Below are 14,931 nucleotides of genomic sequence, written 5' to 3'. Positions count from 1 at the left end.
CCAGCTGCCTAGTGGGCCAAATCACCTCCATTGTGCCTCTTCTCTGTGTCTTCCACCTTTTCCTTTAATTGGTTGGTTGTCACCTTGTCCCTGTTCCTCTCTCAGAACAATTCTTCACTATTTTCTGGGTTCCATTTCTGCCTGCCTAAAATGAGGACAGCAATTACTCTGTTTTTCTTTTCCATTGTAGAATCACCAATGCTTTCTTCCCACTAGAGTATTCACTTTGTTATAATATCCCCCACGTTTAAAAAGTAAAACTCTTCTGAATCCCTATTCTCCTGTATAATCCTAGTTTCCTACTTTTCTTGATAACAAAATTCCACTTAATTTTTGTCTGTTACTTTCACATTACTACCTTTTCCTCTTTTCTTTTGGTCTACTTTAATCCTCTGCATCTCTGGAAGGCACAGTGACATCCAGCTTTCTAAATCTAATAGTCAATTCTCATGTCTTTTATGCTAACTCTTAGCATCATTTACACAAATGATCTTTTACTTTTATTTAAAGCTTTCTCCACTTGGATTTGGAGGTACTGTACTGTCCATTTTTCTTCCTACTTCATGAATCTTCCTTTTCATTTCCTTTTAGGTGCCTCAATTCCTAAATGTAGCTATTGGAAAGCCTCAGATCACTGTTCTTCTCAACTTTCTTCCTTTACTATACACCTCTTGTTCTAAAGAGACCAAGGAAGCCCTGGCTTAAATAGCTGCTGTGAACACATGATTTATATCTCAGTTCTAGGTTAAATCTTTTCTAGGTCAATATTTGTATATCAAGACCTTCCCCAATAGCTCTGTCAGGATGTTCAAAAGAACTCCCAGATGTTATAACATCATAAAAAGAATGTTCTTCAGTCTTTCTTGGGTCACAGTTCCCTAATCAGTCATCCAAATGTTCAGGGAGAAAGTTAGGCTCCTTTCTCCCCATTTGCTGCTCATCCAGTCTCAACAACTTGTTGCTGTCTGTAATACACTCTTTCACTCTCTCAACCACTACCTCCCTAACCTAGCAGCCAGGATATTTAGTTTGGACAACTGCAATAATTCTACTAAGCTCCTAAATGATCTTACTGTTTCCTCTATTCTCTTTCTCATCACATATGGCACACATTCTAGTTATTGCCTGAAAGACCAATTACAGTCTGTGATTCATCTAAGTCTTTTCTTACCCCTTCTAAGTCTTATCTTTCTCCCTTTTGGCCCCTGGCCATCCCACCTCCCTGTTGCTTCTCAAACATTCCAAGAGTTCTCCAGCCTCAGAGCTTGCATGTGGTGTTCCCTCTGCCTGGAAATACATTCCCCAGACCTCATATGACTTGCAGCTTCATGTTATTCAGATCTCTGTTCAAATGTTACATCCTTAGAATACTTTCCCCTGACCATGTCATCCCCATCCCTCCAGAATCTCTCTTCCCTCGTTTACTTTTACAGCCTTAGCACTTATCACATCACACACTTATTTGTTTATTACTAATCTGCTACCCTATAAAATAAGTTTCATGAAACCAGAGGCTTTTCTGTCTTGTTCAATATATTATCAGCCATAGTGTTGGGTCCAAGCCTTCTGCTAGGGACAGGACCTCCATAGACACCTGGAACTGGGAGACTCGAGCAGCCGCTGGCAGATGGAACATGCTTTATTGCAAACAAAGGCAGCCATTGCATACACAGCAGCCAGCCAAAGCAGCCCCCCTCCAGCTGGTCAGCAATATATGTTATACTAACTCAGACAAAAGAGGCTTCTGGCCAAATAGTGACATCAGTGTTACATAAGCTAGAGGTGCACCCCGCAGTGTGTACAGTAAAACTACTGTGTCATTGCCTTGCACATGCATATGAAAATAGGCCTTTAACATCTGACGTACTCTGGTAAGGGTCCCCACAAGTGGCTAGAACAATCTGGGGGACATAGAGTGAAAAGAAATAGATGATAGCCCTAGCTGGTTTGGCTCAGTGGATAGAGTGTTGGCCTGTGGAAGGTTCCTGGGTTCAATTCCAGTCAAGCCCCGGTTGTGGGCTCAATCCCCAGTGGGGGGCATGCAGGAGGCAGTCGATCAATGACTCTCTGATCATTAATGTTTCTCTCTCTCTCCCTCTCCCTTCTTTTTTGAAATCAATAAAAATATATTTTAAACAAAGAAATAGATGATAAATTAATGAATAAATTTAACCTTTATTTCAGCATTATTTTAGCCATATTTTGATAGTGGAATAAAGCAGCAGAATAAACAGCCCTCATACAAACTTCTGTTGTTTTATCCAAAAATTTAAGAGTGAAAAATCAATCAGAAACATGTTTCAGACTCTAATAAACAAGTATTTATCTATAAGTAAATAGATAGAAGTATATTGAAAATTACCTCTACTAAAGAATCTTCAAAGATGAGGAGACTGGCCACAAATTAATGAAAAATGATAAGCTAGCCAAGTTTTATTTTATTTTTTTTTGTAAAATAAATAGATTGCTCTGTTTTTTCTCTATTTCAAGATCTGCTTAAAATGTTTTATTTATTTATTTATTTTTACTTATTTATTTATAGTTTATCCTCACTCGAGAATATTTTTCCATTGGTTTTTAGAGAGTAGAGGGTTGGGGAAAGACAGAGAAAGAGAAACATTGATGTGTGAGAAACACATCAATTGGTTGCCTCCTGCACGTACCCTGACTAGGGCCAGGTATTGAGCCTGCAACTGAGGTATGTGCCCTTGACAGGAATCAAGCTCAGGACCCTTCAGTCCTAGGGCTGCTTAAATGTTTTAAAGTGCGTACAGATAGGACCCTGTGGCTCAGTTGTTGAGCATTGACTTATGAACTAGGAGGTCATGGTTTGATTCCTGGTCAGGGCACATGCCAGGGTTGCAGAATTGATCCCCAGTAGGGGGCATGCAGGAGGCAGCTGATCAATGATTCTCTCTTATCATTGATGTTTCTCTCTCTCTCCTTCCTCTCTAAAATTAATAAAATATATATATTTAAAGTGAATACAGAATGAACTCAAGCACATGCCATTTCTAATTAGTAGGTGGATATTCTTTTGTCAGATTCAAAATACATTTATAACATATTACAGATTTTCTTTTACAAGCTGTTGCAAAATCTATTTTATTAATATTTAATGTTGAATAAGGTATATGTTTTATGAGCTTACCTTACATTTTGAAATATGAGATTTTAAACTAATAAACATGCTTTTTCTCTCCCAGTTAACCTTTCAGGTAATAAAGAGATGGAAGGTTGTAGTAAAAAATCCTCTTGCACTTGAACTGTATCATTTACTTTGTTTGCTGATGAGATGTGTCAACATTTACACAGTGAAGTGTGCCTAAATGTGCATTTCTATTTAAATCAAATTCATCTTTCTCAGAGTTTATGTGTATATTCAAGGAATGAAATTGGATTCTCTCAGAGAAATAAAATCAGTTACCATTTATTTCAGGCAAAGAGGTAATCAACATGCTTGACTGGAGAAACTACTCAAGACTTGAGATTTCCTAAACTGTTTTTGCACACACATTCTGGAACATAAAATATTAGGACATCTACCAAACTAATTTTTGAGGAATAGTATATTGCACACAATTTATGACTGTGGGTCTCACATTCCCTCCATAAGCCTATTAAAAAGAGAGCCCTGGAGCATCATAAAAAATGGGAAGTAGATAAAACTCAGAAAAAAGTGAGTTTATGAACTCATAAATTTAATCTGTTTAATTTTCCACCATTCCCACCTTTAAAAACAACAACAGAGAATGACTGCCTTACTCTAGAGATGGAGTCAGTGTCACATGGCTGTGTGTCCTTCTCATTGGCTGGCCTCCTCCCCAGCAGGCCTTTCCCATCCAGGGCAGGAGGATGATCACTCCAGGCAAAGGGAATAGCACCTGGGAGATCTCATTGAGGGAAGGGACATGACACATTTGAAGAAATTAAAGGACAAAAATCTGGCAAAATAAATATAACAAGGAGTAGAGTGGCTTGCTGTGAGCGTGGAGAACAGAGAGCAGGCAGATTAGGCAACATATGGAAGGCCGTATAGGCAAAATACGGAAGGTTATATTAAATACTTTAGACTCCAGAAGCTTCTAATGAATGGAAACAAAGTTAAGGACGGGGTAGATCTGGATTTTAGATTATTTCTTTTCCTGGAACACTGCATGTGGAAAGGAAGGGTGGATCAGACGCATGAGGTGAAGGCCATCACCAAGTGGTTGGAGAGGGAGAGTAAAAGCTTAGAGCAGAAGGAGCATAGTTGGAGCACAATCTCCAACGGAAGGTTGGGAATTGAACTTGCTACAAGAGAGCAGGTGAGATTAGGGGATGTCAAGGATACTGTACAGGAAGTTGGCAAGTTGAACTTAATGGGTCCAGAGTAAAATAGTGAGGTGAGGAATGGCCAGTTTAAATCCGTGGGAGTAGTATGTTTCTAATTCTCAAATACTCATATTTTATATGCGCTATAGTCCCTGTATATACAGGGAGTTTAAGAATGTCTACTGACAGTGTCCTTCCCAATAACAGGACTACACAAAGAGGTAAAGGACTCTTGGGCATCCATGTTTCTGTCAATAAGACAATTGATGGTATCAACACTGAAATCTTGTCCCCAGGAAAAACTGGGTGCATGTCCCTCACTTGGTGTTCACCCTCCAACCCGTGCAAACTCACCATCTTCCCCACATCCATGCTTGCCTGCCTCTACCCCTTCTGCCTCCATTGCAGTGGCTAGTGAAATATACACATGTATTAATTTGTTTTATTAGATTGAGCTGTTCCATTCTTCCAATTCTATTCATTTATAGAGATACACTTCCTCATTGAATTTGCCTGTTCACATTTTGTCAGTTTCTTACCTGTTGTCATGTGATTCTGAGAAATGGAGCCAGGGGTTAATATTCTTAATGCATGGGGTCCTAGGTTTACTCTGTGTGTGGTACAAAGGATGGAAAGTTATTCTTGTCTCCACAGAAGTGATTTCAAATAGACTCTGACAATTCCTAAGATTCCCCAAACACTAGATTACATTTTCTTTCTGCCAATGAAGTCCTCCTGTCTTTTAACCAAGTGTTCTCAACAGATGATAATACCAGATATAAAACTTATTCTGAGAAGCTCTTCCCTGGCTGACATACAGTAGATAATTTTGACAGCTCTTTCGGATTTATTTCAGTAGTCACTGAGGAAATCGAGGTTTTGGTTTAGTCTAACAAAGTATAACGCAGCGTGGTCACAGTCCTGGCTGCGAAGTGCCCATTCTTTAAACAAAGGGGATGCCTGGCAGGAGCTCCCACTTCCGGCCACTGGAGAGCAGGCTGTTGCACAGGGACCTCAGCCCTTCTTCATGGTTTTTGGGAACCGCATTTATAAACAATGAGTTCAGCAGGCCCAGGGTTGCATGCATATTTTTATTATAAGGTGTTATGGTCTTAATCTAAGTCACCTGTCACCAATATAATAAAATTTAACTTTGATGAACGAGGTGAAAAAGAAAACAAAAATCCATCACACAGGGACATCTATAATACTGTCAGCAATAAAAATAAAATTTTAAAAATCCACTGCACAAAATCTAGCAGCAACAGTACGTTTAAGTCGATAGCACACAGTTCACCAGCCACCTCGGTGACACGCGAGTGGAGCTGTTCATGGAAGCACACTCATTCCTTCATCAAGACCTCCTGGTCTGGGTTCCGCTCCGAGAGGATAATCCTGCTGGACGCTCAGTAGCTCTACACTTGAAGCATCGAGTCAGTGAGCTGTTGCAATTATATGATAGAAATAAACCGGCGCTTCTTGTAGGAACAGATTTGCATTATCAATATGTAGTCAGGGGGCAAATAAAGAAGACACTGAGTAAAAATGTCCGCCTCCTAGAATTCCATGTGTTTTATATGGAAGGTATAGACAATATGTATACAGCAATAGGAGGGTGCCCTCCCTGCTCTTTGTGGAATTATTCCTTTGCTTCTCTGGCTCTGCAGACACATTCAAAGGTGAGCAGACTATGATAGAAAAACATTGAGAAGGAAGAAGAGCTTGTACAAACACCAAGAAAATATTGCAACCAAATTGTCATGAAATGTTTTCAAATATGTGGGTGAAATTGCCCAAATACGTTTGTTGAACAAAGATTTATACATGAACAAAAGATATTATGTGCCAGTAGGGAGCAGTATACTAGAAAATTGAAATCTGCTAACTATATGGAGCATCTGCATCCTGCCAGGGGATGTGCTAACCACAGCACAGACATTATTATATTTGATCTGCCTGCACCAAAAGTTTGGGTTTCTCACCCATTTTGTGGATGAGAAAACTAACATAATGAGGTCACACCAGATCACAAGGCATGATGCTAATCTTTGATCCTCAAAGCTATGCTTATTTTGCAAAATAAAAATAATTATTTTTCTAAATAGCTTGTTAGGAAGTTGTACTTTAGTCCTTGAGTCAATGTCAGAGCATAAAGTGAATAAAATTCTGGAAATGCGAAGACCTGGCAATTATTTCTAACTCTTATCTTTTATTAGATTATGGACATATTTTGTCTTAGGTAAGTCATGCAACTCCTAAAATTTTTAAACCCATTTGTTAAATTCCTGTCATGGAGAAGGGATAAGGATAATACTTGGAAGCCAGAATATGAATATGAATATGAATATGAATATGAATATGAATAGAAAAGTAGCCCAGCCAGTGTGGTTCAGTGGTTGAGCATCCTCCGATGCACCAAGAGGTCTCTAGTTTGATCCCCAGTCAGGGCACATGCAGGGTTGCAGGCTCAATCCCAATGGGGGCATGCAGGAGGCAGCCTATCAATGTTTCTCCCTCATTGGTGTTTCTATCTCTTCCTCCTTTTTCCTTCCTCTCTCCCTAAAATAAATAAAAACATATATTTAAAAATAATAAAAAAATTCTGTTAATAGGGATTCATACTATGAGGTTTAGAGTTGATTTTCAACTCAATATGCATTGTTGAATTAATTTTATCATACATAATAGCAGTTATCACTTAAGACATGATTTTGAGGAAATATGACTAAAGCACCTCTCATTGATTATCTGAGTTGATCTGGATACACTGAACTGCTTATACAATATAAAGATACATACAAGGACACTGGCCAAATAACTCCTAAATATATAAACCATAACTCCAAAATTAGAGGGGAAAATGTACAGAGGTCCCATGAGATGTGTCATGAGGTATTTATTTCTGCTTTATCTTTGATGAATCCTATTTTTAAAAAAACACAGCTAAACCAAGGCCATTGTATCTAACAAGCCCTTGTTGAACATTTGGGAAAAACAGACCAAGATTAGGACAAATCACATAAGATAATAGGAGGATTCCCCAAGTCATTTCTAGACATGTAGAATTACTTTCATATTCTTAAATTACTAGTGAATTTATTTTTGCCCATTTTTCTTCTTGAAACCAGTGGATTGAGACTCTTCCTTCACCACTTCTTGGATGCTCAGAGAAATTTTAATGTAGACGTTCTTTTTCTCAATTTATCCATCCACACATGGCTTAGGTTCCTTAAACAAAATGCATGTAATGTGCTTTATGACACAGCCCTCCATTTCTGAGGTGAAGCAGTCCTCAGTTCATCCCCAAGTGCAATCTGGAAAGTAACTTCTTTTAAAGTATTTTTCCCCTGGCAGACATCTTGTGCCTTTATATAATTCTTAAAGTAACAGTGCTTTCCCCACTATTTATGGAGTTAATTACATTTAGAAATGTACATGCTTATTAGTTAGATTTCACATTACAAAGCAATGCAGAACGTATCCTGAAGCTTAGCATAAATTTTGAATTACTTCATATACATTACAGAGGCCTAATTACAGACAACAGTGGGGCTTGATCTATTGGTTTAAATCTGATGTGTTTTTCTGTTTCCTTTCTATTAAACTTTAATAAATGAACTTTCAAAAGTAGCCTACAAAACTCCTGAAGGGGAAAAGTAACTTATTGAACTGAGCTATCAATTTCCTAGAAACAAATCATTGCCTAGAAGTAACTGCTCATTAATTAATACACCAACTGGAATTAAGGAATTGAGTAATGGAGTTGCTTATTAAATGTAAGCAGGAATTTAGGACCTATTAAACATCTGCCCATATTAACTACAAATAGTTAATACACTTTCATGCTTGGATATTGTTTGATTCACTGAAAAGACCCTTGGTTAGTTGTGAATTAAAATTTTCATTATATAACTAAAATGACATGTAATTTTCAATACCACAGATTATACACAATTGAAGTGTCATTGGGAATCCTGGAACATTTTTAGAGGTTTTTACATCCGAAATGACAACAGAGATCAAAGCTCCCTAAATCTTTGTTGCCTCTGAAAATGAAATACAACTCAGGAGCATTTTCCTTTGCAGAATGTTTGTGGGTTTGTTCATCGATTGGAAACCAAGATGTAAAGCTATACATGATTGAAACCTAACCCAGCATAAAAGTATGGAGTGAAATATTTTCCTTCAGGGATTTTCTTCAGAAAACAGAGGAGAATTCAAGGTGGAAGATGAACTTTATGTGAGTGTGAAATATTTAGGTGAGTTTGAGATGGATAAATTGAATCTCCATTGACGAAGATTCTTGCTATGGAATACTATTCAGACCATGCTTGGATGAGCTTTGATCAAAGAGTCTGAACCCCTAAGCTTTGCAAGTTTGGAAACTGATAAATTAAAATTGAAATCAAACTTATAGGACTTAGAATTCTGTGGCAAGTCCAAGTTCTATTTCCCAGCTGAATTATCTACCTGGTAGGAGTCCATGCTTTTTCTAGTCATCTAGTTATTCAGACTATTAAATTTATGTTAATTTATCATGACTTTCCAATACTGGTCTTGGAGGAAAAATCTCTAAAGCATATGTAAATGGAAGAGAATATTCCATTGCTGCAATCTCTCTCCTCATTTCAATGATCTGCCTTCAGGGATAGACGGATTGGAATTTCATTTAGATCCCAGGATGCTGATCAGCTCAAGCTCCCCACAGTCTCACTGTTAAAATTCCTTCCCTTCTGAGTCCCCTTTTCTTCTGCTTTGTTTCATTTTAGAGTTACATCTGCACTGGTAACATACATAGCTGCAATTCAAGAACAATAGCTAACATTCATATGACAGGCATTATTATAAATTCTTTAGCTGTACAAACACATTTAAATCTCACAATAAATGTATAATGTAGCTGCTTATATTTTCCCATTGTGTAGATGAAGGAAATAGGACACACACATCTGAAGATCACAGGGCTGTAACTGGAGGTGTGAGCAAGTGGGCAGGCTAGCTCCCTAGGGCAGACAGGCTCCTATCCTACACACCACACTGCCTAAGTACGGCAAAAGGTAGCCATAGACATAGATGTAAATCAATGTGGTCAGGTAGTATACTTGTACAACTATGTTAGACATAGCTAATAGAAATGCAGTATTGGCTGCTTACAAAGTAGTGTGGAGAAAAAGCAGGAGCAGACAGGGGAAAAATGATGGGGAGTTTAAGGGACTATTGTCTACTATTCCTAAGGACTTTGTCAGAGGGACTCACTGAGGGATTTCCCAGCATCCTCTCCTGTGGCCACATGACCTTCTCGACATGGCTGGTTTGGATTACAGTATTGAAATTGGATATTTGATATATTGAGAACATAAAGTTTGAATTGTTTGTTTTAGAATTGCTGAATTATAAGGACAAGTATATTTTATTACCATTCCTCTTGGAAGGACATCCAAGATATTGAATTTATGAGCTGAAAATTTTGCAGCTTATATTAGATCATTTCATTATAAACCAATTTGAAAAAACAAACAAAAAAAACCCCCACACATTTGAATGATTATTGGCAAGACCTAGTGCAGGGGAATAGAAGCAACACTTTGAGGGCAGTGTTTGTCTTTGGGTCCGTAAGCTTCTCTTTCAAAACCAAAGGAAAATTATGCTAAAACAAAATCATACACATGACTGTTTAGAATGAAAGCTAGGCATGGTCAACATCAATTTACATCCTAGGGGAGAGCCTAGAATTAGTGCAGACCTAGCTGGACTTCTGATTAAAGCAGTCACTGTGACTCATTTCCCAACATTGATTTCCTGAGCACAAAACCAGTACTGGAGTGTGAACGTTAGTCATAATCAGTACTTGTGTAGAGGCCATATGCCACAGCCAAGTAGAGATATTCAGGTGTCTGTGCCATCCTAAAGAAGCAAAGATTCTGAACTGTTAGAACACATTGAAGTGATTCAGGGATGGTGAGACTCAGAAGCAGAAATGTGGTGATGATTAATAGAGAGCATCCTTAGATTCTTACATTAAACCATTTCAGAGCCATATATATATATATATATATATATATATATATATATATATATATATATATATATATTGCCCCAAGCCATGAAATCATCTGCTCTCCAAAAAACTTGGTTTCTTTTATTGGAGAAGAACAATATAGGGATCTGAAACCTTACTAATTAATAGGAACAGACATCATTATTCCACATTTGGCTCTGAACACAGAAGGGGTTGTTCAGGATACATAAGCAACAGAGCAAAAGATTTCCCTTTCTTTGCATTTGACTTGGGAGTTTATTTATGAACATATTTTCTCCACATATCATGAACTATCAGGGTTTTCTTCTGCCACTAAGTTTAACATGCTATGTTGTAGATACATCTTCATCTTAAATGTGCTAAAACATCAAAAAACTGTGCATTAATTAAATACATATATTAATATGAAAAGATAAATATAATTATCAAAATCCTATCTAATAATAGACAAATATGCAAATTGACCATACCTCCAATACACCCACAAGCCACGCCTACCATCCAATCAGAACAAGTATGCAAATTAACGCAAACCAAGATGGCTACAGCCACAGAGAGCAAGGTTTCCTAGGTAACAGAGGAAGCCAAGCTTTCCGCCAGCCGTTGCCAGGCCTAAGCCTCCACTCAAGCTACAAAGTTTCAATTACAGAAGGTAAACAAATTCAAACAAATGGCGGCAGAATGGAGCTTGAGAGAGCAGGCCAGGGTTGCCACAGGCAACAGGGGAAGCAAAGCTTTCCACACACCCTGGCTGGGCCCACCTGCTTAAGGCAACAAAGTTTCAATTATGACCCCAACACAAATGGCTGCAGGCCTCAGAGGGAGACCCAGGCTTGGCTTTGCTCCAGGCTACAAAGTTTCAATTGTAGAAGGAAAATAAATTCCAGATACCAGGGCCTCTGCTTGCATTGCCAGGGGGCATGGCCCGCCTGCAAACCACCACAGGCCCCTCGCTCAGGCTGCCCCACGCCCCAAGGGAACCCCACCCTGATCAGGGACACCCTTCAGGGCAAACCAGCTGGCCCCCACCCCTGTACCAGGCCTCTATCCTATCTAATAAAAGAGTACTATGCAGATTGATCATCACTGCAACACACAATATAGCTGCCCCCATGTGGTCAAAGATCCTGCCCCCATGTGGACACAAGATGGCCACCACAAGATGGCCAGCAGGAGAGGGCAGTTGGGAGGCACCCGGCCTGCAAGGGAGGGCAGTTGGAGGTGATCAACCCTGCAGGAGAGGGCAGTTAGGGGTAACCAGGCCGGCAGAGGAGGGAAGTTGGGGCAAACAGGCTGGCAGCAGAGTGGTTAGGGGGTGATCAGGTTGGCAGGTAGAAGCGGTTAGGGGCAATCAGGAAGGCAGGCAGGCAAGCAGTTGGGAGCCAGCAGTCCTGGATTGTGAGAGGGATGCCCGACTGCCCATTTAGGCCCGATTCCAGGGATCGGGCCTAAATGGGCAGTTGGATATCCCTTGAGGGGTCCCAGATTGGAGAGGGTACAGGCTGGGCTGAGGGACATGCCCCCCTCCGTGCACGAATTTCGTGCACCAGGCCTCTAGTATAAAATAAAAAAATATCAAATAAATTTAAATGACAAATCCAAGCATCATGAATATAAATAGAATTATAAATAGTAAATTAATATTAATGCTGTAAAAAGAAATTTATATTAATGAGATCTGGATTGCTAATCTTAAAATTAATTATTAATGGATAATAACAAATACGTTTTTAGGAATCTTTTAACAATTCATTCAAATAGGTATGAAATTGATATTTGAAAAAATAAAATCAACTCTTTGTTTAAAAGTAAATATAACAGTGGAAGATTTAAAAATGTTTAAGGAAAAATTATTACTCAAGCATAAACTCAATCCAGAAAATGGCACATTCTCTAAATATACACCCCATGCACTTTTACAAAGTGATCACACCCATTTTCCAGCAGTTAGATCAAGAACTAGAAGTTCACCAGGATTCAGCTGTGTAGCTTTTGATCCCCTTGCACCATTTATAGAGTGACACCTCTCTGGTCTTCCAATAGCATAGATTCAAGTTTTAACTTGATATAAACTGAATCCTAATACTTCTCATCTGTTTTTTTTTGGAACATTATTTTCAGTAGCTACTCATAGTATTACACATAGTTGTACACTGTGTTTCATGGACATAGAGTGTTCTATTGTATGGATACATCATGTTATTTTGTGTGGTCTGTTTGGAAGCTCCTTTTCTGTGCCCACAGAACAAGATATTTATTATCTAACTATAAAGTAGAAGTGGAGAATAATAAATATAATTTAAGAAATATTTCCTAAGCATCTACTATGTTCAAGTTAGTGTATCTGAGGCTGAATTCACTTTTGTTGACACTAATTGTGAGAGGATGAAGGTGAAGTGTTGTTCTTAAGAGAATTCAGAAAACAAAACGAAGGGAATAGCAGGTCTTCAAAGCATCACTCATTAAATGTTCATTGCATTACCAAACTCTCAAAATATACATTTGATTTTCAAGCTCCTAAGAATTGAATACTGATGTTAATTTCTTATTTTAATAAACATATCATGGTTATGTAAGATGATAACTTTTGGGAAAGTTGAGTAAAGGGTACCTGAACACTCTTACAATGCTCTGGAAACCATTCAAAATAAATTATTTTTATCAACAGATCCTTCTCAAGGTGGCAGGCTTGCAAAGACCAGGTGTACTTTGTAGAACTCAGACTTTAGGGCAGACTTTCCAAAGACACTGTTGGAGGACGGGGAAGATTTACTTGGCCAGAGAAAGAATGGCATATTTTTTGTGTGTGTCACATGATCTAATTCCTGATTGGGTCTCATTTTCACTCATTTAATGAGGCTCCAGTTGAAGAAGAATGAGGAGGAGAAGGAAGATGAGGAGAAGGAGGATGAGGAAAAGGAAAGAAGGACTGAAGGGCCTGGCCAGCCTGGCTCAGTGGTTGAGAATCTACCTATGAACCAGGAGGTCACAGTTTGATTCCCAATCGGGGCACATGCCTGGGTTGTGGGCTTGATCCCCAGTGTGGAGCATGCAGGAGGCAGATGATTGATGATTCTCTCTAATCACTGATGTTTCTATCTCCACTCCATACCTCTCTGAAATCAATGAAAAAATATTTTTAAAAAAAGAATTGAAGGAAGGAAGGTCACACACCAAAAGCTGAAACTCTTGCTTTGAATATCTCCTGCACTGTAACTAATGATGGATATACCATACATCTGTGTTTTCCAATATTTCAGAAACCAGTCATGTGTGCCTGTTAAGCACCTGAAATGTGGTTGGTTATTGTGATTAAGGAACTAATTTTTAAATTTTTAATTTAATTTAAATTTTAATAGCCACATAGGTAGGCTAGTAGCTACCTATGTGGTTAGTGGCAACTTGGTCGAAATATTTTAATTTGAACTAAAATTTTTATTCTATTGAAAATACTAAGCCTATACTAAAAAAATAGTTGAAAATTATGACCTTCATTGAAATTCATAGAACCCACCATTTCTTTTTTACTCAGACTTGTTATATCTACACTAATAAAAGAGAAAAATGCTAATTACCATACCTTCGCTAGGCTCACAGCCAATAAGAGCGAGTATGCAAATTAACCCAACAAAGATGGTGGTTAATTTGCATACGCTGAGGGAGGGAGGAGTGAAGACTGAAGACAGCATAGAAGGAAGAGTGAGGGAAAGCAGAAAGCAAGGCGGCTGCCAGAGGGAAAGCGTGGGCAGGGCGGGTGGCAGTGGCATGCGCGGCCGCTTGCAGGAATCTTCCTGCAATAGGCCCCTAGTAGTTTTATAAAAAGAATCTTTACATTTGATTTAAAATGTTCAGTAATCCCTTAAAATCTTAGAAATCAATAATTCCCCATATTTTTTCTGGCACATCCTTGGTGCTCTATCATTGAATGAGTGCAGGAATGACCCACTGCTCATTTTTGGTATCTGTACACTTAGAATAATGCCTAGAAATTGCTGCAGCCAATACTGTTTATAAGGTTGTACAACCATGTGACTCAGCAGTACTCTACATATGAATTAAAATTCCTGATTGCAGATATTCATATGCCTCCATAGGACCTAAAGCTTGATCTCTCTTTGAACTCATATATTTGATTACCCATATTACAATTTGGCAATCAATGAGCTATTAACTTTTAATTTTCTAAATTGGTGGTTTTATAAAATTATTTAATACTCTTCGAGCAAATATATCATTATTAAATACTCATGGGTCTATGCCTTTTGAGCCAAATTACATGTTAAATTTTATTTTTAGGAAAGCAATTTTTTATTTTATTTTTATGCCTGCACACCAGCATTGTTTTAACACTCTATTAGGTTTTCTCTTAATTCAATGGCAATCAAGACACACGGTTTTGCATTATATGTATATTGACATTTGGAAGTGACTTCTGTAGGAATAAGAAATGAGGTGAAAATCATTAAAAATGTTAGAAAAACAACAGCTGTTACTGTTTGTGTACACTTCCTACAGCAGGGTTAGGAATTTCTATGGTTGTTGGGTAAACTCAACTTCAATCCAGTAAATGTTCACTA

Source organism: Eptesicus fuscus, chromosome 19 (genome assembly GCF_027574615.1).
Source record: "Eptesicus fuscus isolate TK198812 chromosome 19, DD_ASM_mEF_20220401, whole genome shotgun sequence".
In the NCBI taxonomy this organism is placed as follows: Eukaryota; Metazoa; Chordata; class Mammalia; order Chiroptera; family Vespertilionidae; genus Eptesicus; species Eptesicus fuscus.
The sequence above is the reverse complement of the archived record's forward strand: the minus strand, read 5'-3'. Positions refer to the sequence as shown.